The sequence below is a fragment of the Corvus hawaiiensis genome, chromosome 3 (genome assembly GCF_020740725.1).
Source record: "Corvus hawaiiensis isolate bCorHaw1 chromosome 3, bCorHaw1.pri.cur, whole genome shotgun sequence".
Classification (NCBI taxonomy): Eukaryota; Metazoa; Chordata; class Aves; order Passeriformes; family Corvidae; genus Corvus; species Corvus hawaiiensis.
The window spans coordinates 93,150,065-93,175,852 of NC_063215.1; the positions used below are offsets into that span (position 1 = coordinate 93,150,065).

Here is a 25,788-nt window from a genome sequence, read left to right on the forward strand (position 1 = left end):
CAAAGCCAAAAACATAAATAATGTCTTAGACGGAAACAGGAGGTGCAGATGGTTTTTAAATTTGGTTGTTGGTGCATTTTAGACTAGCCAGAAATATGTACTGTATAAAACCGAAACAATGACTCAGTAACCATACTTAATACACAGTTATATTTAAAATGTTCTTCCCCTTTTGCAACTTCATATCTTTTATGAAGCTTCTAAAACAATAATTGTAAGCTTGCTACAGTCAGAGATCTGTAGAAGAAGCCTTGAGACAGGACCAACAAGGGTCTTGTAACTGAGAGAGACAAATGACAAGTATGAAACTACAGTGTTGTGTACATAACAGATAATCATCTGACAAAAACAAAATTAAACACTGGGGTGACAACAGAAATTAGCACACTGATTTACCAGCTCTCCACTGACAAAGCAAACACCCTATAAAATAGCACTAATTTGGCATTAACTTTAAATGAAGCAGAATTATTGACTGAGACTACCATCTTAAAAGAAAAGAAAGAGAAGAGCTGTCTAAGAAGAAAATGCTTAAAAAAATTCCATTACAAAGGCACATGAACCCTGCTCAGCTTACACAAGTCCTGCTAGTCCCCTATCACCGGCTCTCACTTACTAAAATATTCTATTGAATCCAAATGGGAAAGGGACCTGGTAAAAGCCAGCTTAATTGAGACAGCTGAATGAGGCCATTGACTGAGATGCTGCTAATTAGGTAAAAGTGTTTGCAGATTTGAGCTCACATACAACTGCTATGGGACAGCGGCAGAGAAGGAAGCCTGAGATGAATACAGAAGATAACCAGACCATCTCATTCCCTGTTGTTACTTGCTATTCTGTTTCAACAGTGAAGTGACCTTGGACATGTCATGACATTTTTGTCTCACTCTAATGTCTCTTAATGGGATTTTAACTAACCTCTAAAGGTGCCATAAAAGTGAGTTAATTTTTAACAGTCATTTTGTAAGAGACCCATTTAGTGTAAGTTTACAGATTTGTGAAATGCCAGTGACACATGCTCTCCAAAAAAAATTTGTGATTTAGGATTGCAGTGGTCTTGGACATAAAATACAAGTATTCCTACAAACCACCTACAGCTAAACTAACATTCCACTACAGAACTGCAGCTCCAGCTAAATTGCCTGTTTTCCCAGGTCAGAGCATCTGCCTCAAAAGGGGTCTCCAGTCTGGAGAAGAGGTTTCAGAGCAGAACATAAACAATTCTCTATATCCTTGACTTAAATTTGAAGAGCTCACTGTTTGTTATGGACACTTTGGTCCTATTAAGGGTTCCTTGCTCGTTATGCTGACACTTTTGGAAGCACAAGTCTAATCTATCTTTGGCCTTTAAATCCTGTAGGAAAGAAGCAACCTTGATACCTTGGTGCCAAGAATCTGAAAACCAGGCCCTGTAATTCACTACTCCTCTCAGGAGTATGCTTTTTGTGTTTAGAAGCAATCTGCTTCTAAATCACGTAGGCACCATCGAATGTTTTGTCTAGCTAGGAAACATGGCTAATCAGCTGGAATCTGACACTTAGGAGGAGGAGATTATATGGATAATATCTTAAATGAGAATGGGGAATGCAATAGTCACGTTTCCATGCATTTCCAATTTTGTGCCAAGTACATTGTGTTCCAGCATTAGACACATCTGTCATTGAGAAGCATGCTTCTCCCTCTATCACAGAATAGTAGTCTCTCCTTTCTGCCTTATCCAGAAAATGATAAAAGTGTGGCAGTATGCCCCAGCTGTAGTCAGTAGCATTCATTGAGTGAGCATTTTTCTACTTCCAAGAGCAGAAAAGCATCAGTCTTGGATATCATGGCTAAGGTCCAGGCTACAGTTTCTCTACAAAAGGTGAAGCTGGTGGTTCAACAAACATTATTTTCAGCCCCCATGTCTATGATGTAGAGACTCACACTGTCTCTGCCTTGTGTGCATATGAGAGGACTACCTGCTCTTGTCCTCCTTTTTCGCTTTCTCACCTCTGGGTTTGTCCCAGGGGAAGCTCAGCTCCCTGCCATCCCTAAGACATCAGAGTTGCCCCACTTGCAGGAAATAACCCTGAGCTGCTGCAACAACAATACAGCAAGTGATGAAAGAACTTGCAGGAGAAGGGAATTTTAAATGAAAGCTGATTTCAGACACACTCATACTCCCACCCCCACTCACGAATGCCAGGGCTTGCTGCACATGACAGGTCTGCCCAGCACACATGCATCCATCCAGGTGCTCATATCCTGGTGTCCTGTCCTGGCTTCTCTGCAGTGACACACAGAGGACCTGTCAGCTCTCAACTGCTCCTCATGTCTCCTCTCCTTCCCCAGCTGGCAGCCCAGCGCTGGTTTGAGATGTGCCTTTTTGCACGCTTCAGGGGACGACAGTGATTAATGTCTCCATCCCGTTCCACCTCTGTGAGTCATCAGGATTTACTCACTCTACGTTTTCTCCCACTTTGGGTAACTTGAAAAGCTACACACATGTGTGGTAGGATCCCGATGACCGGCTAATCCAGCTGTCATTTTAGTCACCTTTCTCCAGCTGTCTACTCATTCCGGTATCTCTGCAACCAGACTTACTCATTTACTCTCCCAAGATGCTCATTTTAACATTTCTAGTACATTCTCCACAATTTCTCCACATTTTCCACCAGCTTTGGTGGGTCATTTCTAATAGTACATGGAAATTTTTCTTTTGCAGTCTCTGTGCAAACAAATTTATTTGTTCGGCAGGATTCAGCCTTTTTGCTTATGTAGAAGGGAAGGTGACAGAGCCCTGCCTCATATTGTGGAAAATGAAGTACACCCACAAAGGATACAGCCCCTGTAAATTCTATCAGCTGGTGATGCTGAACATGTGGGAAATTAAGAGTAAATTTAATGCACCAGAGTAGAACAAAACTCCATAGACAGAACAAGGAAATACAGTGAGATCAGAGGTAATGAGTATGGGAAGGAAAATAGCAAGAACAGTACAGAGCAGGAGTTCTTTCTATTTCAGGTTAGCCCCTGAAGAAGATGAAAGAAAGAGGTAAACTGATACCAGGTGAAGAACAAAGTGTGGGTGAAGGGAAGTTCCTTTCAAGCAGGAATATCACATTGGAGGGAAGCTGAATTTCTCACTAAGGGAAGTGCAAGTTTAAAATAGAAAAAGACTAGGAAACAATGTTTGTGGCAAACAGAATTACAAATGACTGCATATCTTGCGTATGACATTATCTCATACAGCTGTTCTTCACCAGAATACCACAATAACAGAGACAGAACCAGCTTCCCAGTGCTCAGCACAATGGTGTTTCCAGAATGAGGACTGCTGGAGGCATGCATATAGGCACTCACTATTCCACCTATAGTAACAAACCTCTTATTTACAGCCTTGTCTGCCAGTAAATACTGTAAGGCTCCGTGTGGGACCTAAGTGCACACCTGACATTTAAAACAAGTGCTTCTCTGAACAGCTGTGGCCTTCAGCACAAGTCAAAGTTCTCTGCTGTAATGTACAGAGCAGTGTCTAGGTTTTATCTGGGTCTAAGGGCTGCTGTAAGATGTATAGAAACAGAATACTTACAGTGGAGCAAGTGTGATCGGTGAGGAAAGATAAAAAAGGGTGAAAAGGAGGGAAAAGGGGAAAAAGTGAAAAAAGAAAAAGTGAAGTATGTCAAGAAAATATGAGTGAAGCAGAAAGGTAAGGAACAGAGACTACAAAGAGAGCAAATAAGCCCTTCTGTCTCTTAACCCTCTGATATTAACTCACTATCCCACATCTATTACTGTATCTCTCAAGTGTCTGGCTTGGTTTCCCCCTTATTTCTCTCCCCACTCCCCACCCACCACTTGAGGCAAATAATTGCTTTCCATTCCCCTCACTTAGATAGTTTTAGTTGACCTCAGGTTTTCCCAGCCTGTTTAGCTCTTGAACCCATCCAACAAAAATACAGGCATATTTATCCAGGGTAATATAGACATTTCAGTACTAAATGCTTAATTTTAGGGTTCATTGTTGCTACCCGCCAACCCTTATGCATTTCATACCCTAATAACTGAACCATGAAAATTACAGCTAATTTTGAAGCACTGCTGGGGATGGGTGGGGAAGCAGAGGAAAAGAACCCTGGAATTACAAGATTACTATCACAGTCTGGTTAGAAAACTGATGATTTTTCTACATCTTGCTTTGTTGAAAGAATACATGTGAATGCAGTGACTTTTTCACTTTAGGTGTCCACTCAGGCTTGCTGAGCTTGTTCAACTTGCTGCTTCTTTTCTTTGAATCCCTTCTTTACTAGTTTGCCTAACTGCTGTTTCTAGGAACATTTGACAGCCTGAGCAACACAGACAGACATCTCTGTTGTGTCAAAAGAGGGAAACCAATCGTTTTTCTGCAACACATTAACCATTTTTTTCCAGTCTAGGGTGTGAATCCAAAAGACAGCATTCTGACCCTGGTCTGACTCCATCCCCATATGTACCAAAGACACTTAGTGCCTGATGGAAAGGCAGTTATGCAAATGGATTTTTTAAAAAAATCATCTAGATGGAAGGAAAAAGAGGCTGTCCATTTTGTTATGTGTGTAAGTGAGGATAAAAAGTAAAGAAAATATATGGGGTTCAATACGCAAATTGCTCACCACTTGAATTCTTTAACTGTTCTGGGGTTTTTAATAAAGAAAATTATTCAGCTCTTCCAAGAAGTGAGGTTTTTGTACCTAGAAATCATAGACCATATCCTGCTTGTATCCATTTCCCAGTGTTTCCATTTCAAGACATAATAATAAGAGAATATATTCCTAGAACAATGGGAAATGATCTCACAGTACAAGATGCTGTGCCACAACTTCTCTTTAGCTCAAGAATGTTTATCGAGCCCTGCAAATTAGGTTTTGTTGTACCAGGAGTGCTTCAATTGTCTTTTACTTGCTGTGAATGAAATTGGTGTCACCCTCTAAAAGAACAAATAATCTGGTTGTCTGAGGAAAAACAACCTGGGAGTTAAGTTATAGCTCTTCTGATTCAGCAGCTTCAGTTCATGTATTGGAACAGCATCCACAGTCTGTTGAGCAAATGGGGTAGGCCCAGACAATCTCAGGCTCGTCCAAAGACCAATGAAATAAAAGGAAAGATTTCTTTCTCTTTCTATTAGCCTCGAATCCAGTCCTCAGGCGTCAAGTCCAACTCAAGTCCAAGCCCAGTTTATGCTCTCTGCTCTGTCTAACCACAGTGCCTCAGCTCCAGGTACTTCAAATCTGAGGCAATGAAGGAGGTGCTGATCTATTCCCCCATGCAAACACTGCAAAATAGTGTTCGTGCACAGCTTTCTGCTGGCCTCTGTCCCCTGCTGAATTTCAGCTCTATATTTACATCAGCATCAAAAGCTGAACTCAATACTCAATAAGGGAATACATTTCTTGTTTTCTCAAGCATCCAAATTTCTTAAGATTTTTGAACTCAGTTGAAAAGTGAATAAGGAAGGTCAGTGAAATGATGGAAATATCGCTTAAGTGAGCTTTTGGTCCAGAATCTTGTAACTGGGTGTAAAGGAAAATAAGATTTTCTATCTTAAAAAAAAACCAAAAAACCCACTAAAAAAAACCACAACCAAAAAAAGGAAAAATTAAGTTCAAAATGGATTGTGCTTTATTTCTTGGTTTGCCAATGGAAAAACAAACAAAAAACAGCTCATCCATTCAAGTGCACGTTATGTACTCATTCTGAGTAGTATGTGCATGCCAAGAACATTTTCTACTATACAATTCTCTTACTATGTATAACTGTATATTTCATTTTGCCTAGAAATAACCTCACAGCATCACACAGTAGAAAAACAATGGCCAAGAAAATTAACTACCCACAAATCAACATTGCTGCATGGGTTTGAAAGCCAGCATTTCAGATGATTGGGAAATACAAGTCTATTTTTAATGTCATATTTGTACCCCAACCGTTGCTTCATCAGCACAATAAACATTATAATTTGTGGCTCAAAAAACCCCACCCAAAACCTACCTGGGCAAAACCATATTTATCTAACTCTATAAGCACCCAGAGCAGAACATGTGTATCAATAAATTCAAACAAAACAGTAATAAACAAACAAATGGGTTGCCTTCAGTGTTTTCACTTATGCTGTGCTGTGATATTATCTTCTGGTATTTAGTGCAACTAGAGGACACAGGAATCAAAGCCCTTTAGTTAGTTTGTAAACTCCTACTCATTGCTGCAAGCAATTTTCTTGTCTGCCCAATGTATTTATTTTTTCTATAACAAAACACACTGTGTGAGTTTTTGAGGAGGCAATCTGTGCTGCATTTCACTACTAGTGTGTGTAGTGTTTACCCCTAGGCAAGAAAAATAGGCAGTACTGCGTGAGAAACCTGAAACGTTGTGTTGATCCAAGGTTATATGCTTCATCAGCCTAAATAGCCACCAAAAATAAACCTGGTAGCTGAAGCAGCCAGAGGGAGGAAACAGAGCTGGTGAATGGATGGAGCACGTAATAGAAATGGCTGCACAGAAACATGGCTCGAGTGTTTCCAGAAATCACAGCAAATAATCACAAGACTGAAGCATTTACCCGCTCGCTCACACCACCATCAGCCTGCTGTCAACTAAAATCTGGTTTTGCATGATATTTTGGCTTTTCACACAGACATTGGCATCCATTATCTATGAGACTTATTTTCTTCGATCAAGCCTATTCTGACCATGAGGACGTTTTATTTATTTTCCTAATTTAGCTTTCTAGTAGAGAAGAATTTGGCACCAGTAAGCTTTGCTATTTTCTTACTTTGAACAGTCAGACAAGCTCTACAGAACCCTCTCTACCAGAGAGTTCAACAAGGCCAGCAACCCTGCACCTCTGCCACTTCTTTTATTTACCAAACGCACAGAAGAGTGAAATAAATGAATATTCCTCCTCCTTACTTCAATTCTCCTAAAAGAAACTGTGTCATCCTAAAATCACAACAGAGGAGCATTTCTTCAAAGTATGAATGGATATTCTTTAAGCTTAAAAAAAAAGTTTATGAACCAATGCTACTCCTAGTACAACTCTATAATATGTATTTGTTGCTTGCACAAAAGTATACTCAGTCAGAGATAAAACCTCTGGATAGGGAAACATCTTTCTCCACCTTTCTGATACACTTCTGTGAATGTCTTCCTCAAAGCAAAACACCTAGATCTATTATTCCTCATTCCTAAACTAGGGTGCTAAAAATATGAATAAGAAAAGGAACAGAGAAAGCCACAGAAAATCAACAAAGTTCATCCAACGTCCATTGGGCAATTCAGAAAATTACTTTCTAGTCTCTCTCATCCTCTTGTCCTTCCAGACTCTGGTATCTACAGTTCTTTGGCCTGAAGTAAACAAAGCTAACTGCTTTTAAGTTTTGACTTTCCTTTGGGAAACTGGAAGCCCCTTGCTCGCCAAGTGTGCAGCATATCTGAAACTACACCTCCCCTCAGTTAGGGAAAACCATGTCAAGGCAACTGCTCACTGTCACCACTTCTCACCAAAAACATGAACAACTGTGCAGAAGGCTATAGGGCTGCCTGATCCTGCCTTCTTATTTTTGTGTGGAAACAATGTCCTAAGGAAAAAAGAAATTGCCAGGAGAATAATAAAAATGCAGAGTCCCTGCACAGTCAGCATTTTGAGTAGAGCCTACATACTTCTGTAAGAATATTCCCTTTTTTTAACCTCAGCACACACTTCACTTGGCAACTCAGTGTAAGATCCTGTAGAGGAGAACAACGCTGTTGGCTTAAGAGGAAAAGCAGATTGTTTGGATAACTGAGTGGCAATTTGAAGACCTCTGTACTTTCTGAGGGGAACCAAGCTCTAGCTAGATGGTCAGCAAAATATTATGGCTGTGCCTGGTTGTTTCAGGACAATCAGTGCATGGTGACATGTGAGTTTCTGCTGTCCACTCTGTTAAAGTTGTTAAAAGTTGTTATCACCTCCCTCTTAACAGGTCTCTCTTTTTTTTTCTTTGTTTTCTCTTTCTTGCTCCCTTGACAGCAGCCTATGACAATGGTCAAGAATGAAGAAAGAAACATTGTCTTTTAACACAGAGCAAGAAACATTGCTGGTATGAGGAAAACAGCACTTCCCATAGAGGTGGTCTAGTTTTTGCCCACCTTCTCACTGAAGGAAGATTTTTCCTTGTTCTCTTCTGCTCCCATTCATGATTGACTGGCTGGCCAACATTGTTTTAAAAATTAAAGAAATAGTGCTGGTATCTTCACAGAAGGTCAGTGGTTTTTACAAATGTATCTCATTTTTTCTCAGCTTCTGATGAGAAAACCCAGTTATTTCTGAAAGCTGCTAGCAGGAAACTTTTCCTGAAAAGAACTAATGTTCTTTTATGTCAAATTTACATTCTTCACTAAGTACGAAACCACATCTAAAATACTGCATTTCTTTTAAAGAGAAGGTGAAACTGAGCTGCAATAAGTTATTTCATGACATTGAGAAGTAAGAATAATAACAAAAAAAAGACCTGACCACGAATTTATAGCACTTTTCTCCCAGTACATATGTGACTCATAGAGAGCTGAAGTTGCCAAGTCAAACACTCAGAAAGTCAGAAATGACAATATACCTGACCTTAATTTGGTCTCCCTGTGAACATGTAATACAATGATTACACAGTCAGGTCTGGGGGTTTTTTTTGCGTGGGTCTTTGTTTCATTTTGTTAATTGAAATGAAAAGTGCTTGCAAAAACGCAACGCTCAGTTGGATATTTTGACTTATTTTTCAGTGTGTAATCACAGCCTTTACGTGCCTCACTTTATTCAAAATCTATTTTCAGGATAGATCTATTAATTTCCTCAAGATTTTTCTGTGTCATATTCAATACAGTAGTATCTTAACATTTCATATGCATTAATTATCTTCACAGTATAATTTCCATTTTGCAGCTGAAATTATGGTAGCAATTTTATTTTTTTAGTTGTGACCTCTGTGAATGAAGTTTTCACAGTACTTACATGCCCACAGTACAGGTCCTACTGCGTTCTGCACCTTTAAACACTAGAAATAAGAAGCGAAACTTTCAGTTTTGAGAAGGACTTGTTTGAGTGCCTTACTTAGTGTCATCACACAGGAGTTCTGGAAGAAATGGGCAGAAATCACCCTTTCTCTTCCAGTAGCCCTCGGCCTCACTTAATGGATATGATGACAGTTGTTGAATCCACATCCAAAGGCCCCAGGCCTGCCTGACTTCACAGCTCTGGTGCATCTGAAGAACAGACATATCTTGGGTACTGAAGAATGCAAGGGCCTTGTGAGTTAAAAACAAACTACATGATCAAAATGCAAATGCGTGACCTGAACTGAAAGTGCGCATGCGGTGTCAAACTCCACATTCATAATTACTTGGCTCAAAAATCTAAATAATCTTTTAATGTGGACTTTCACACACAGTGCACATGGATAATATGTTTAGTGGGAAGTCTTGCTGAATCTCACAGCCTCACTATTGCACTTTTTAAACAAAGCATGAGAAGCTTGAAACGGGAATAAAATGTTATATGGAATAAAAGAGAGGGGCAGTTATATCCAAGCATCAAATTAATCTCTATAAGACTATGACAAATCACAGTATTAATTCCAATATTTTCTACCTTCAGAGTCTAAATAACATTTAATTGCTAAAAGTATCCTGTGATAGGATGTAAAATGGTACATTATTTTTATTAACTAGCTATTATTTTTAAACCTTCTCTATTAGTACAAAATAAAGCTTTAATATTTATTTAACACACAATGTGAATTCTAGTTTTACTCCAGAAAATAAATCTCTTGTAAGCCAAAAGCTGTTTTTTGACATAGGTAAGCAGCAATTACCATTCACGGTTCATTGCCTAAGCAGACTTTTTGTCTATCCCAACAAAATGCACCCAAATCAATGAACACTGCATTTGTACTCTCCCTTCAGCTTAAATAGTTCTAAGTACTACACAAATGTGAATTTGCTTGAATTTCTTATGAGGTACTTATTTATAAAAATGAATAAAGGTAGACTCTACGGAAGCACCATTACAGTGGTATAAACCTAAATATCTTGGACTCGAAATACAGATAAGAAAACTCAAAAGAAAATTCTTCCTGTGATGAAAGGTGCCAAGTGGTTCAAAGTTGCAGACAGGGCTCGAAGAGGTTTGTCCGATGTCTGTAATATTTAGGCAGCACTCAATCCCTTGGGAAAATACAGGAAGATTTCTGTGTTGGTGAGAATAAATATCTCAGAGCTCCTTCATAGAGTATATACAATGTAGTGTCCCCAGAGGAGCTGGAGGCTGCACGCAGCTGCAGTCTGTTCCCACAGAAGCATCGAGGGAGCCCCATATAATGTCAGTTCCCCATTGAAGCCATCAGCATCTGGAAGTTTCTTACTATACACAGTAACATGTGTGAACTCACACCAGAGTCTCAGATCCCAAATCTTCTGAGCGGCTTAATAAGTGAACCTAGATCCAAACTGAATGCTAAAACTTCTCCTCTCTTTGTAACTAGTTTAACAATTCTTTCCCTCCTCTTACTGCAAATACCCCTGAAATTCAGTTGTTTTTAAGTTTGAAGGGCAGAACTTGAATCTGTGTTTTTTGGGGTCTCTGAAAAAGTCTGCTACCTCTGCATACCTGAAATATCTTACAAGAATATGTTAGCTACTTCTCTCTTACTGACAGTAGAAACACTAATCCTCACTCCCTGGGACTGCAGGAAAAGTCTAGTTTTTCCAGTGAAATAAAAAAAATTAAAAGGACATGGATTTAGGTAAGAATAGCTTAACATGCATTTACTTAGTGTGACCAAGTAGAAATAACATCTTCAAACCTGACAAATGCTCTTCCAGCTGCAGCAATAGAGTTTAGGCTGCTGCCTCAGTGGTTGGTGAAATGTTGGTGAAATGAAATGTTGGTGACTGACCCACCTGCAGTGGTCCAGAACTTCTGTAACTACACTCTGGTAAAAAACTCCAAGCATTTTCCAAGAAAGAGGAAAAAGGATGGATATCTAGTCCTTACATCATAATCCCAAAGTAATATGAAAGAGTTAACAGCAGGAGCTGAAATTTATTTTCTTCCCATGACTTGACTAGGCCATGCCTTGGCCATGCGGTATTATGAACAGCCTTTTTGCATCTGAAACCCCAAAGCATTGGAAGCACGTTTTCTGCTATGCTGAGGTATAAGACTCCCCCTCGATGTTGCAATAGCACAGCTGTCAAACCGCTGGGCTCTTTCTTCACCAGAGTACAATGCTAACTATCAACAATTAAACAGAATCTGCTTTAATATCCATAAGAACCTGTAAGCAGCTCAGAAAAGATGACAAGCAAGTTTGTCAGGGAGCATGCTGAGTGTCGCACCAAACTCCAGCTACAAAAATACCTCCCAGTCCAAAGGGAGCTGCAGGCACAACGGGACTGACTAGGTAGGTTAGATATTACCCCACCAGACGGCTTCCCAGATCCTTACTCATTTTTAGAACCAGACTGGGACCAAATGTTCTTAAGCTCTTGGAATTTCTGAAGAAGTGTTTTTTCGATTCCACTGTCCAGCTAGGATGGGAAACAGAAGTGCTGAAAGCTACAGGAAAAATGCTGCTCCAGCCCAGTTTTACAGTCTCAGAAAATCTGGACAGCTTTTATAAACTTTGAATCAGTGACTACAGCTCTTTTTGAACCAAACCTCTGAACTTTTGAAGTCTGGCCAGGGTTCAGATAATTTGTTAACTTTCTCTGCGAGACAGTTCAAACGAGGAATGCACATGTCTGCACAGCTACGATCTGACACAACGTAAACACACAGAGACCACTCCCTCTTCACCTGGAGAAGACAATGATAATGTCCTTGTGGTCATCTTCCTATTCCTCAGGGAACACCCAGCACCACATTACGTTTGAGCCCAGCAGTTATGGCTACATGTATCCACCTCCTCTGTCATTCTCTGCCAAATGGCAGTGAGCACAAGCCATGGTTCGGGGCCTTTGAGTCACAGCCCTGTGATATCTACTAAATAGAAAAGGTTGGTAAAGGCTCTCCTGCCAGTCTGCTTGTATCAACAGGTCCTCCAAGCCAGAACAGCTTGTCCTGGACACCCTCTGTCCTGTCCCTTTAAACACAGGGACAAGAGCACTTGAGTTAGGCCAGGCTCAGAGCTGTCCTGCCAGTGAAGCATGACCAGCAACACACCACCATTGGATCACCACCACATGATCCCTGACTTCAGGCTTGAGAAACACACTGTGACTTTGAAAACTGAAACAAACAAACAGCCTAAAGCTACGATTCAAACTTGTACCAAATATTTGCACATCGATGTTTATAAAATGCTCTACCAAGAACTTGATTTTTTATTTACACATGAACAGGTTGATGAAACAGAAATAGTAAAAATAGATAACTCAATTAGAAATAGTTATTTGCCAAAGTGACCAAAATGGGTAAAAGTCAGGGCTTATCTTTTTTTATTCTATTAAACCATGAAGAAACAGCTTGAATAACACTCAAAGTGTTGTTCACTTACATTTTCTACAACATTCCATTATTTTAATAAAGAGGTCATTGTGCATATAGTGTAATAACTAGGTCAGGACAAAATTAGCTATGTTGACTTAATTGATGCTATTTACTTTTGCAGCCCATTGGCAGCCAGCCATTTTCTGTGAAAACCAGTTCTCCAATTAATCACGATTTTCCTTCAGCTTGTAAGGGTTTTCTGCAATGACGGTTGCTATCTGGGAACAACTATCATGCATATAAGCAAAAGAGCAACCTTTAAATCTAAGAATTGATTGTTTTATCAGTCAAAGCAATGTCCTGAGGCATAATCATCTGAAGCCTCCTTTACTCTCATTGAGTTGATAAGATTTTAGTGAAATTCAGCAATATATCACACAAGAGCTATTAAATAAACCCTGTCAACACTTGATAATGGCTCGGGTAGTACCTATTGAAATATGGTATGCATTTCTTATTAATCCATTTTACAATTGTTCAGCGATATCCTGGGAAAAGATCAGCAGATCAAGGTGTTGGAGGTGATTGGGAAGAAGTGTAAGAAAAGTATTACTTTTCTAAACCCAAGAATTTCTGAAGCCCATGCCTGTTCCTCTCAGACACTGCTGCAGGAATGAATGCTGCTATAGTTTTCTACAGGAAATCCTCAAGCCCTCTCATTCTGATGGCATGTTATCCAAGGAGGTGGTTTTTGCAGAACTGGAAACCAGGAAAGAGTACATACCATTTTGCCTTTGAAGAAATCAGCTGGATGTGGGAAGTCTTTTGACTCACCTTCAGCTTTCCATGTCTGATTTCTGTTCTTGCCAGCCTGGCTAAAATCATATTCTAGTATTGTTGTTGTTATTTCACTGTTTAATGGCTAACAGATGTGAACTGGTTCATCCCACTTCCTGTCGCTGCATATACAAAAGTAAATGTCTCTCTTTAGCCCACATACACAGAGCTGGAAGCACCACCTTCAGGAAGTCTGGCAAGGCAGAGAAAATGGGTTTACTGATATATAAATACACACACGTTTACATGTATATACATGCAAACATATACATATTTGTTTATTCATGAAGAAACGTAAGCTGAGCAATGAATTGATCTCGCAAAGAAATTAAAGAGTAAAAATGTATTTTGCAAATGCATGTACTGATTCAGAAGCATTACTTAAGAGACCATATGTGTCCTGATCCTATTGGGAGTTATCCAACTCAGAGTTTGGGCCTGATGGAATGAGGGTGGAATAAAGATGAAGCCAAGACATTCTCTTTCCATTAGCTGGAAAAACTGACTAAGAGGAAGAAAAAAAAAAAGACGATGCAAACTGCATATCCTCATTAAATTTGCTGCACAGAAACACGTTGTGTGTCAGGCCACAGGAAAATTACTTATTATAACACAGATCTGGAATTCTCTCTGCAAAAGATGCCCAGTCTAGTCCACTGGATTTTGCTAACCCTTGGTGCTTTAGACACACTCAATTCAATTAGTACTGGAAAAGAACTTGAAACTGGTGCTCGAACTGAAAAAAACCCATTATGAATGAACATATCTGTGGCTCTCCACTAGCTTGTATATTCTTAAACTTTTCTGTTAGGATCACACACATTTCTATGTTGGTTATATGTTGGCATATATGCATACTTCTCTGTAAATACATATATATTCTTAGATCTATTATGATTGACAAAAGTTCATGATCTGTTTGAAGTTACACACAAGCTGTTTAATGCTGCCTCTATTCTGATACACCAATAAAACCAAATGAGAGAAAAACTATTAAAAAATCTGTTTTCTGAATATAACCAAACTGCTCCTTAGAGTGCTTACATCACCTCTCTGCTGGAAAGCCAGCTGAGATGGAAAGTATGATAAAATCTATGCTGTGCACATTATTCCCCTATGTAGTCTGAACTCTGAATTAAGCCTTACAATGAAAATAGTGAAATACTGAGGTACAGTTTATAAGGCACAGAGTGTGGGTGCAAAGAGAGGCACCTCTCTGTGTTATTAAACACCCCTAGCCTTTGAGAAGGGATTTGCAAAGTCACTGAACTGTTACTGTTTACCTGCAAGTGCTCACATTAATCATGGACCTTCTTCCTGTGGTTGTTAAATTATAGTTTTTATTGTTTCTCCCCAGGTAATGCAAACTTACTGAGCATCTTTGGCAATGATATGTCCCAGCAAAACTGCTAAGGGTTATCCTGTTCCCCTTTCCTCAGGACAAGAGTTGGCTCCAGAGAAAGTCAGTGATTTTCTCATTAAATGAAGTTACCTTGGAAATGGTCACTTGTGGAACCTACTATGTTTCATTTAAAGCTGATGAGGAGTTTGTCAAATCCAGCATATGGTCTTGGGGTCAGAAGTGGAAGAAATCATGGAAGATATAAGGAGAAACTGATTAGGGATAGAGAAGGAAAAACCAGAAGGACACCTCTTGTCTCTCATGGGATCTCATGACACCTGATCCAGGACCACACCTGACCCTGCTGTTTTGACAGGAAGGATGTTATTCCTCCTGCTAGTACTGAGCACCCAGGCCAGCACTTGGGATCCCTGGCTCTCAAGGCAGAGCTTCTTCTGAGGCCTCTGGAAGTGATCTTGAAGCCTGAGAGCCTGAGCTTCAACAAAATCTCATCTCTACTCTTCACTACTACATCTGTGTGCCTGGAAAGCTGAACTGGAGGAGAGTCAAGTCTCCAGGCAGTCAAATGTAATGATGAATGTGGCATAAAAATATGGACAGACTGGAATAAAGAGGAACTCAGCTGGTACTCTGAGAAGCAGTACAATACATCTGTCTTAAACATGCTAAAATTCATTCTTGCAAAAGTTCGTTCATCGCTTCAGCCTACTTACTAAGCTAGGAATATCATAGATCTTGCCCTGCTCCAGGTACTGTACAATAGATTCTGCTGTTATGCATCGTGTTATAAAGCCAGTGTAAAATACATTTATGGATGTGGTGAAACTTTTCTAGTCTTGCCAAAATATTTATATTACCAAAACACAAACTCAGAGAAATTAAAACATTTCACCTTAGAGAAAACAGGTGTGTTACACAAGCCCCATAAAAGGAAGGTAGAAAGCAAAGGACATTTAATTTCTATTTTCCTATTGTTAAGCCATTTTCACATCACAGCAGCTGATCTGCTGGCACTCTCAGTCTCACTACCAAATTCCACCCAAAAGATTTTCATGATCCAGATCTGTCAGTGGATAATTTAGTTCTGGATTGATTCAGATGTGGTTCTTCCCTCAAAACCTAAGCAGCATTTGTACATATTCCTTGTGACACTCTCCAGATAGGCTCCCATCAGACCTATGAGCCACATTTTTCTCTACAATAATCAATGTTTCAATGCAACTGTTTTATATATATAGTGACCAATTTTAAACATTTAAAACTAGCTACATCCATTACATTGCAGAAGACTAGTTTAGCATCATCATGTCTTCTTCCATGACCTTGAGGCAGATAGGAATTTAAAGATCTGCCAGATGTTTGGTATCTCAGCTGGAGATGCAGGGAGTTCTCCTCTCTGCTAAGGAGTGAAATAAGCATCAGTGGAATTTAAAGCATTTGGCAGTGTGTTTTTTTTCTGTATGACACAATACTGATTGAGATAAACAGATGCACTCCAGTAACATCTCTTGCCAGGTTAACTTTCAAAGACTAGTGAAAGAATATTCCATTCAGCAAAATTTTCCAAGCTAATTCTTATCAGCTTATGCTTCGTTTGCATTCATTTCAATGAGACTAAAGAAAAGGCTTTTCTAGTTGAGGTTTGACACAGAGAAATGGTTAAGCACCTTTCTGAGACAGGACCAAAACTGAAATAAGCAAATAACAATAAAAAATACCATGTAATATGCAACACACTCCCATTCCACTCACCGCTTTTTTAGACATACAGAAACATTGTCCAAACACTCATGCACCACACTGGCTGCCTACTCTAACACAGGTCAAAGTGTTCTGTTAAAAAAACCAAAGTTTTTGGATACCCTGCAAGTTTCCAAGGCTTATATTACTATGGAGGAGGTACAACGCATGGGAATTTTTTGTTATATTTTCTTCTAATGAGTGCTGTAAGCAAATGTTTCACAATACAGTCTGAAAGGCTAGAACAATTAAATGACTACAGATGTGTCAAATGATGCAGGAAAACCATGAGACACTTCCAAACGAGTAGGCGGAGGGTGTGAGGAGACCATATCCTGTAATATATGAATCTCAGATTCTTTGGCATGCAGCTTATTTTTATGGAAATGTCCCGGTAAGCCTGGAACAATCTAATGGTTTTCAAAGCATTTAAAACCAACAACATAAAAGCCCTTTTGAGAACAATCTTTTTATGCTCTGGTAGTTTTGAACTGGCTTAGGAACAGCATACTAAAGAATATGCAAGAGGTAAAAGGACCAAATTACAATTGCATTTTCAAGCTGTAGGTGAGAACCAATTTCATAAATATAATAGAGTTTATTAGTGCAAGAGGCATAGAGGAAACAGTGCTGGTTGCTTTCATCTGTTTTTGCTGACTCTCAGCTTGGATCTCAGCCATGCACACAGCTTGCAGCAATAAAGGGTAGCTTTAAGTTATGCCATCTTCAAATGGGCCTCCGTGGAGGCCTGTCCTGCAACTCATTACACAGGAGCCAAATTTGTCACTGTCTTCTGAGTCTCCTAGTGAGACAAGACCACTTCCAGCCCATTTCTCTCCCATCTATACTTGAAGGAAAGCAGGTCTTGTAGTTGCAATTGTGTGGCCAAGTCAAAATCCTAATGTGGACTATGTTACTCTTGATATCTCTGGCAGGAGGAGAAAAAGCAAAGCTCTCTCAGCAGCAAAAATAAGGCAGAAGGATCCTTTGCACAGTGAGGCCCCCCATGAGACTATGCCAGCACTACCTGACCTCTGAGCCAAACACTGGTGGGTGTGGCAATGACTCCATGTGTTAGCAGAAGAGAGAGGCAGGTGGGCAGGCAGAGAGATCAAAAAACTCCCTGCAGGAAACATCGGTTTGAATTCATGGAGCCTTTTGAGGGACATGTCTCTCTGTCAGATGCCATTCTTCTGCCTTGTGAATAGCAAAGATAAATCAAGGCTACAGAAATCTCAAACATGGCCTACTCTTCTCTACAGATGTATGGATTTTTCACAAAAGAAATAATTTAGTAGTCTTGAAAAAAAAAAACCAAACACCAAAAAACCAAATAACAAACACGAAAAACTAACCACCAAAACCCATAAACCCCAATTATTGGAAACAAACTAAGGTTAGTTTGAAATTAGCTCTCATGTGCTATTGAAGGTTTATGGAAAACTGTCAGGGAAGATCAAACATGTGAAAAGCTGATCTTAGGTGTGTAAGCTTCTGAGGTTTTCTGCTTTAGCACTGGTCCTTAAAAGAGGATGGATGTCTTGCCAAAGATACTTGGAGACCACTAGTGCCTGCCTCCACTACTTCAAATATTTTCTTTTCAATACATCCCCTTTCTCACTTTTTTCAAGAATGTAATTAGATAGCCTAAACATTAGATATTCTAAAATTCTGCGTTGTTCTAAAAGGTTTGATATAAAACTCTCTAAGAAAATAGACATATAAACAGGAGAAACCTGCAAGTCAAGTGACATACAGCAAATTCGTATGATTAGTTTAAAGCTCTGTAAAAACCCAGTGTGTTTTGAAAAGTGTTCTAAAAACTGTGTTCCTCATAATTGTCAGCAGAAACCAGCTACTCTAGTATCTTGTGATTATATAATGGGAAAAAATCGTCAGGTCATAGAGGAAAAGCCATTTACTTAGCCTTGCAGACATCAAAGTTATGTCACTATTCATTGAGATCAAGTAATAAGGGGAATTTCTTACACTCTTTGGGCTCATAAAGAAGTCTCTGGAAAACTTCTTATGCTATCCAGCTGAATAAAAAAGAAGGTGTCCCGTCCCTCCCCTGTCCAGCAGCAATGCCCTATTGGAAAAACTGAACCTGATAAAAAAGTTGCAGCAAATTCTGTAATAATGTCACTGAAAGAGTCATTCTCCTCACCAAGTAAAGGGAAAGATACCACACACAAGGCAGGACAAAGTATGGCACTACAACAGTTCAAAGAATTACATGGTCAATATCAAGACCAGCCTAGTTACCCTACCATCACTTTATAAATATTTCAAACACATGCAGTAGATATCAAATTGTTCAAATTTTATACCATCATTTCCAAGATGTAGACAGCAGATACTGAAGACAAGGTTCCTGGTAGAATGGCCCATTACACAGCTCATTTTCTGACTCACAAACTTGTGATGTAAATGAGACTAACTCTGGCTTTAGCTTTTTTCCCACCTTTTGAGGACTGGGCTTTATCTGGATCTATTTTCCAGTTCAGAGAAACTAATGCAGCAGACAGTCATCAAATAGAAATTAGATTTTGAGTGGTTTATAATGCAAATGGTAAGATTTTACTTGTTTTCAGCATATAATTTTTAATATCATAAAACATAAAACCAACTCTATAAATTTATTTCATTATTATTATTAACCTGTCTTTGGTGGAGCATGATAAATTAGTTGAGAGTATTTTTCTTTAAAACTTTAATAGATTATTTCTTCCTGATTTGCTCAACCATAAATGTAACTGAGGACATTATAATATAAGCAGATGTATTTGTTATACAAAATATCAAACATAAACACTAGAAGAATGATCTTTAGACTTTTGATATTTTAAATGGAAATTATTTTTTATTATTGCAAACCACATAATTTATGTGTTTGCCACATTGCCATCTTAAACACAGCCATAATCCTTTTATCTAGCCTCACTCAAGTCAGTGGAAATGTTTTCCTCAGCTGTGAAGAACTGGGAAAAGCTGGAGATGAGTAAAATCTGTAACAGAAAGTTTTCCAGGTACAACCCTCTGCTATTAGCTGCTTTCAGATGACATCTCTCCAGACACAACCACCTACATATCGCTGTTACGAGTTGTAATGCTTTTCATCCAAAAGAACCCAAAAGCACTTCACAGATTTAGAGCTAGTCTTGAAGTAATTTATACATATGATCATCTCAAGGACTACTCCTGTCCTTATAGGACTGAAATGAAAAATATATAAGCTGTGTACATGTTACTGACTCTCAGCAGAAGCCTTGTCTTCCCTGAAAAAAATTAGAGGATGCAGAAGTCCTGTTAGAGCAGCACCACATCTTATTAAATGTATTATATTTTCAATATTTCAATAGAATGTCTCTAATTTTTTACGCATACCCCATGGAAAATAGAGAAAGAAAAAAAAGTTTCTCAAGGTCTCCGAGCTGGCCAATAACTTGCTCAGTCTGATGGGAAAAGAAGAGATGAGGTTGAGAACCGGGATCTCACTTTTGGCTGAGCCTGGTCCAGCCTGTGTGGGAAGGATGCTCTCTCCTCAGGGGAGGGCTCTGTGCTGCACAGAGTGCCTTTCAACTCTATAAACTAATTCAACACAAAGATTTTGTGTGGATTTATTCCCTTTAAGTTAAAGCAAAGGCACTGTAACACTTAAGTTTATATTACCAGTGGCGGCTACACTATCAATTCTGTGAGTGATAAGGCCAGTTCTCAGTATCACTTCCCTTCTGTTCATCCCCTACAGGCTGCTGCCTCCTGTGCTACTACCCCCAACAGCAGCTGCTGTTACAGCTAATTCCTATTGCTCACCTGAGATATCAGCTGAAAAGAGGCTTTGCCAACTTTACTCTTTAGTGAACCCCTTAAACCACTATCAACTGGGTGTCCTATGGCTGAAATAAAAATCAGAAACCTTAGCACTGACTGAATAATATAGAGAATCTATAAACCTGGAAATGAGACAGTGTAAACATTTCATCCCTCAGAAAGAAAATTTTCACAGCTTTTTCCTACACAGAGTTATCAAAACTTATATTTTATAATCAAAAAATTGGGAGGAAAATACTGAGTAAACAACAAGGAAAAATAAAGAGCTTTCTCCATGAGAAGCAAACCCTACAATCTCATGAATGAAAGTGAGCAACGTTTCGTGTGTTTAGTGAATCTACACATGCAGTTCCTCTGTTGGTTCAGAAAACAACTGGCTCTAAGCTAAGTTAAACAGAAATTACCACATTGAAACAGGTCATAAAACAATGAGCATTTTAATGAGAGATTTGGAAAGAAGGGTCACACATACTTATTAAAAATCTGTCATAAAATTTCCACAGTTTTTGAATTTGTCATAAAAGTTTTCTTTTCCAGAGAAATCCAGAGACTTTCTGGAGAGAAGAGCCATTATCTGTTCAAGAAATTAATAAAGAAAAACTAAACTTCCTTTAAAAATTTAACAATTTACTGGAACAAAAAAGTGACAAAGGACAGTCCTTTTTGTTTTCTGAAAATGTCTTGAAATAAAAATTGCAATCTGTTTCCCTGTGAGGAGCTTAACACACTTGGGTTAAGTCCATATGGCAGATGTAGGGTAGAAAATGTTTTTGAAAGCATAACAGAGACCTCATAGGATAGACATTTTGGGTTGTAGGAAAAAATGCCTAGACTTTACACTGGAAAACAAAATTCAGTATATGCCCATGTCTTTGCTGGATTTGCTCAGTCTTGCAAGTCAGGGGCAACAGTCTTATAAAACCAACCTCAGTTTTGTATAGTATATAAAAAATATACAAATACACAACTAAATATATATATTTGTTAACTTCCTCTCTCATCACTTCATCAGTCGGCCAGCTTGACTTCAGTACAAATTTTTGAATCTTTTTCCTTGTTAACCACAAGGGCTTCATGGATCTGTAACTAAAAATATATTTTCCTGGGTACGCTATACAAATATTTTAAGTATTTGACCAGATACTGAAGACTGGCTATTTTCATGAAAGAGATAAAGAAATTTTAGTAACAAAATTGGCAGAATTGGAATCTTTGGGAAGTCATTGTATCCACTGTATCCATAATTCACATACAGGAGAAAGGTTGTATACCCAGATCATTAATGCATTTAACAAATTAGCAGACATTTGAGAAGAAAATAACTCACTGCCCTTCTTGGGGGGAGTTGTTTTACCCAATATTTTATATTGGGTTATTAACTATCATTACCTTAAGAGCTACTGATTTATTGTATTCACTCTGGTCAAGTTCTATGTCTCAGGAGAGGATTTTTCACTTATCTTTTGAAGTTTGATGCCTGAACTTATAACCCTGATGCCAATAAAGAAGGATCTCATTGTAAAATTTTACCCCCTAGGCCAGGAATCCAGTAATGTATAGAAGTGAAAAACTCTCAAGAACACCTATTAACTGAGATTCATAAAATCTAATTATTCATATTTTGAAAATATTAGTTAAAATTTGCACCTAAGTCATACACACATTCCATCTTTTCCCCAAGAAAAGGTTTTACAAAGTCCATGATTATCTAAGGTACACAGTTGAATATTTTGCCATGAAAAGAGGGACAAATAAGTACAAAAGCTCATGTCTTGATAAATAATACCAGTTTAAGGAAATTAATGAATACTGAACACAGTAACAAATTAGGTTTTGCCTTCCTTTTTATTTTGATGATGAAATTAGAAAATTTCATGTGAAGAGTTGTAATTGCAATCAATACAAAAATTTGAAAAAACCACTAAAACCTAACACCATGTTTTAAAATGTGCTTCCAAACAACTAGATCATTGTGTGCTTTAAATCCACGTATATGGTACACATTTGGGCTCAATTAGGGCTACACAACTTAATCTTGCAGAATAGCTATTTAAAAAAAAAAAAAAAATAGTTACATAAGCAAGCTCCAGCTAAATTTCCTGAAATTTGGAAAGATTTTCATCTCTTTATCCTTTTTATGTACTTCTGCAGCCATAAACATCAGAATATTTGGGCTAGTCCTGTGGCAGTTCCTCAGGCAGAAGTCTTGTTGACTTGGGCTTTTGCTGGAGTAAGGAACTCAGGGCCATTCCCATGCTGCAGTGTGTGGTGTTTTCTCAAGGGTACTGAATATAGCTGTTAAAACTTTTCCTTTTTCTTTCCACAAACATGAAAATGTTTCCCATAGCTGAAAAATACAGTTATCTAATATGGTATTAACTGTTCATTGAGATTACTTCTGAATGAAATTATGGAGACCAACTTAGAACTGAAGAAGATACAAAGCAGTTCAAGGTAATAGAGAAAAGATTATTGTCATAACACTGCCTGAGGAAGAAGTCTGAGGCTGAACAGAGTTTATTTTAGAACAAAACCCAGAAATTAAATCCTCCAGAGATCAGAAGTGGCATTCAGAGTCTTCCACATTAAGGTCACCAGTTCAAACCCAGTGTAGGTCACTTACCAAGTGGTCATTACCAACTCATGGTTGGTCAATGAGCTGGTGATCTCATGGACAAGGAATCCACACCACTAAAACCTCTGCCACAATTGGCACCTTTACTGAATATTTCACTAAAGAAACCAGGGACTGGGCTGAGTGCAGAGACAGAGCAGTATTTTCACCATAAGAGGTGACGCCTCAAAAAACAGGTTAGTAGGATTTATGGTAAGCTTGTCTACACTGAAAGTTACTGTTTACATTCATAACCAATAATCAAGACAGAAAACATCTGTGTCAGATTCCTTCTGACCTGTGTTAGCGTTGTGATGCCTAAATAAATTCCCAAATAAATTCTAGATAAACAAGTTATTTCTGTTTCTTTCATCAGGGTAGTGATTTCTGTATTGCTTCAAGAGAAGAAGACCACGTAATTACACCCATATGGAACTCATTTCTTCCCATCTCCAAATGACAATTTTAGAGGTTGATTTCATTGCCAGGAAGAATATTCAGTTTACAACTAGAAGAAGAAAGGTTTTCTAATAATACTTGACTTTTCATATTTTCATACACAAGAGGATGCTCCACTCACAGAACCTTTCCGAATGTGCGCAAAACAAGTGAAACAAAAGTATCAGGACTTCACATTTTTATGATTCTGAGGCTAAGAAACACACGCAGAATCCACTCCTCCCCTACATCTCTCTGTTTTAGAGCACCAGCTTATTTTGCTATTTTACCATGAATTTGTGAAGATACAGACATGAAAATTGACTGACTGACTCTTCAGACTCTGGAAAGCTAGCAATGAGTAGGATGTATAGATCTGGTCATCTCACACATGCTGCAGATCCCATTACTGTATAGGTCAAGAAATAAAGCATTTTCCTCAGATTTTATAGAAAAAAAATCTTACAGAAGCTATAGCCTCAGTGTTTGTTGGTCACACAGTTAGGGCCTTGTTATAATAAAAAAGTATCTGGCAAATAAAATATTCTGTGGTCATCTCATACCAGCTTCATTTTTTGGCCCTTTGTTTTGACACTGAAGAAAATGGTGATCAGTTTTGATCACTATCAAATCTCATGCTGTTCAAGGTTTTGTAGAGCTCTTTTGTATCACTCCTGAGGCTGGAGTAGCCCCAGCCTTCTCCATCACTCTTCCTATGCAAGGTGCTCCATGCCTCTGGTCATCCTGCATCTCTTCTCTGTGCTTTGTCAAGTTCTAACAATCATTCCTCAGAAGAATGTAGGGAGACTACAACTGCACACATCATTCAGGTTGTGAATGAACTGTGCATAGTGCTCTTTCCATTTCTTTCCCATCCTTATAAGAAGCATTTTCTTTGCTTGGAAAGCTGCTACTGAGCATTGAGCTGATGTTTTGTTGTCTATCATAGCATCAAGGTCACATTCCTGAGCAGCTGAGTTCAGTTCAGAATCCAGTTTTATCTATTAAAAGACGAGTTTGTTGTAGACCATGCTCCTCCACTGGAACCAGTCAGACAAGAAGTAACAGCTTTAGTCCAGTTTGAACACATGAAGAAATGAAACCTAAAACTGCAGTTTAGAATTCAGTTGCTAACAAAATAAAACCAGCAACAAGAAAGCCATTAAGATAAACTTTTGAGACTGACTGGGATCCTTTATTTGACTGTCAGTAGTGATTCTGGAACAATGAGAACTCTGAACTTGGCCACATAAGTGCTGCACTGGGATTTTAATGCCTATTGAAAAAAATAATACCAGAGCTGTACATCCAAGAACATTTTCAGTTATGCAATATAGTTGTGTTTTTCTATTTTCATGACAGAAAATAGGAAATTAGGAGTTCTCATTATCTTACATAGTTGACAATAATGAAGATAATACTGCACTTCACTGCACAGTACAGTCACTGTTACTGGCACTGGTAATGAGAAGTATCAAGGCTGAAAGATGAGGCACTTGTCTAAAGTTCCCAAGAAATTCAGTCTGAGTCTGGGACTTAGGAAAACCACACTGACATTTTGGTAAAGAAAGCTTTTCCAGCAGCTGGGACTTTTGGCACATTAGTTGCAAATCTTAAAGATCAATTGAGATTTATTGAAACCTGAAATAGTATATATGTCTTTTAAAAGTTGGCAATTTTGGCTATTATGACATTTCTATTAAATTCTATTTGAATGGAAAGACAGTCTCCTTGTTTCTAAGGCCCTTGATTGGCTTTTGGAAAAAAATGAGTTAACACTCAAGTCCTTTTGGTGTGATCTGGGGCCAGTAATTCAAACTCATTACTCCTCAGTTTTCCCTGTGATTTAGGACCAGTAAAAAGACTCTTGTTCTCATGTGGGTTTTTCTCACAATATATGGCTGATTGCATCAGAGCTATTCTAGCAAAAGCTTTCTCATAGAGCTTCCATTTCATAATTATGCTCTTAGTTGTCATCTTTTCAGCTCATTTTCTCTTTCTACTAATTCCTACTCTGCCAAGTACACAAAGTCTCGGATTCTGTGCACAAGTACCACATGTGGCTAGTTTTAAGTGTTTTCTTCCTGTAATGTTGAAATGACTACAAAAACTGCTTTTTCCTTTCTTCTCTCTGCCATCAGTAGACTGCCATGGATGCCTCCTCAAAGCCAAAATGGATGCCAGATTGAGACTCAGGTCTAACCCACAAATTAAACAAAATAAATCTGCTTATAGACATTTACATGAAGTGAGCCACTCATAGAATGATGAGAATCTCTTCCAGTGTTTAAGGTGTCTATTATTTTTCACACGTATTTGAGCCAGAATTAATAGGTCACGTCCAAGAGTGGGTCTAAGCCACATGGCAGAGTGTAAGGGCAGATTCACAACAGGGCATTCAAATGTCATCTCCTCTCTACACTGGCAGTGATTACTGTAGCAAGATTCTTTCTTGAGTCTATCATGATATATAGCAGCTATTTTCATATT

The 25,788-nt window shown here is 38.6% G+C and overlaps 1 long non-coding RNA gene across 4 annotated transcripts in view; it reads right to left on the bottom strand.

The window, feature by feature from the left end:
- LOC125323081 overlaps positions 1 to 25,788 on the bottom strand; it is a 317,884-nt gene that overhangs the window by 131,854 nt on the left and 160,242 nt on the right. For 2 of the 4 annotated variants that reach the window (XR_007202360.1, XR_007202359.1), the window contains exon 4: positions 20,719 to 20,820. The exons of the other annotated variants lie outside the window; for them this stretch is intronic. This is a non-coding gene — a long non-coding RNA (uncharacterized LOC125323081). The remainder of the gene's footprint in view (positions 1 to 20,718; positions 20,821 to 25,788) is intronic. 4 annotated transcript variants of the gene reach the window in all.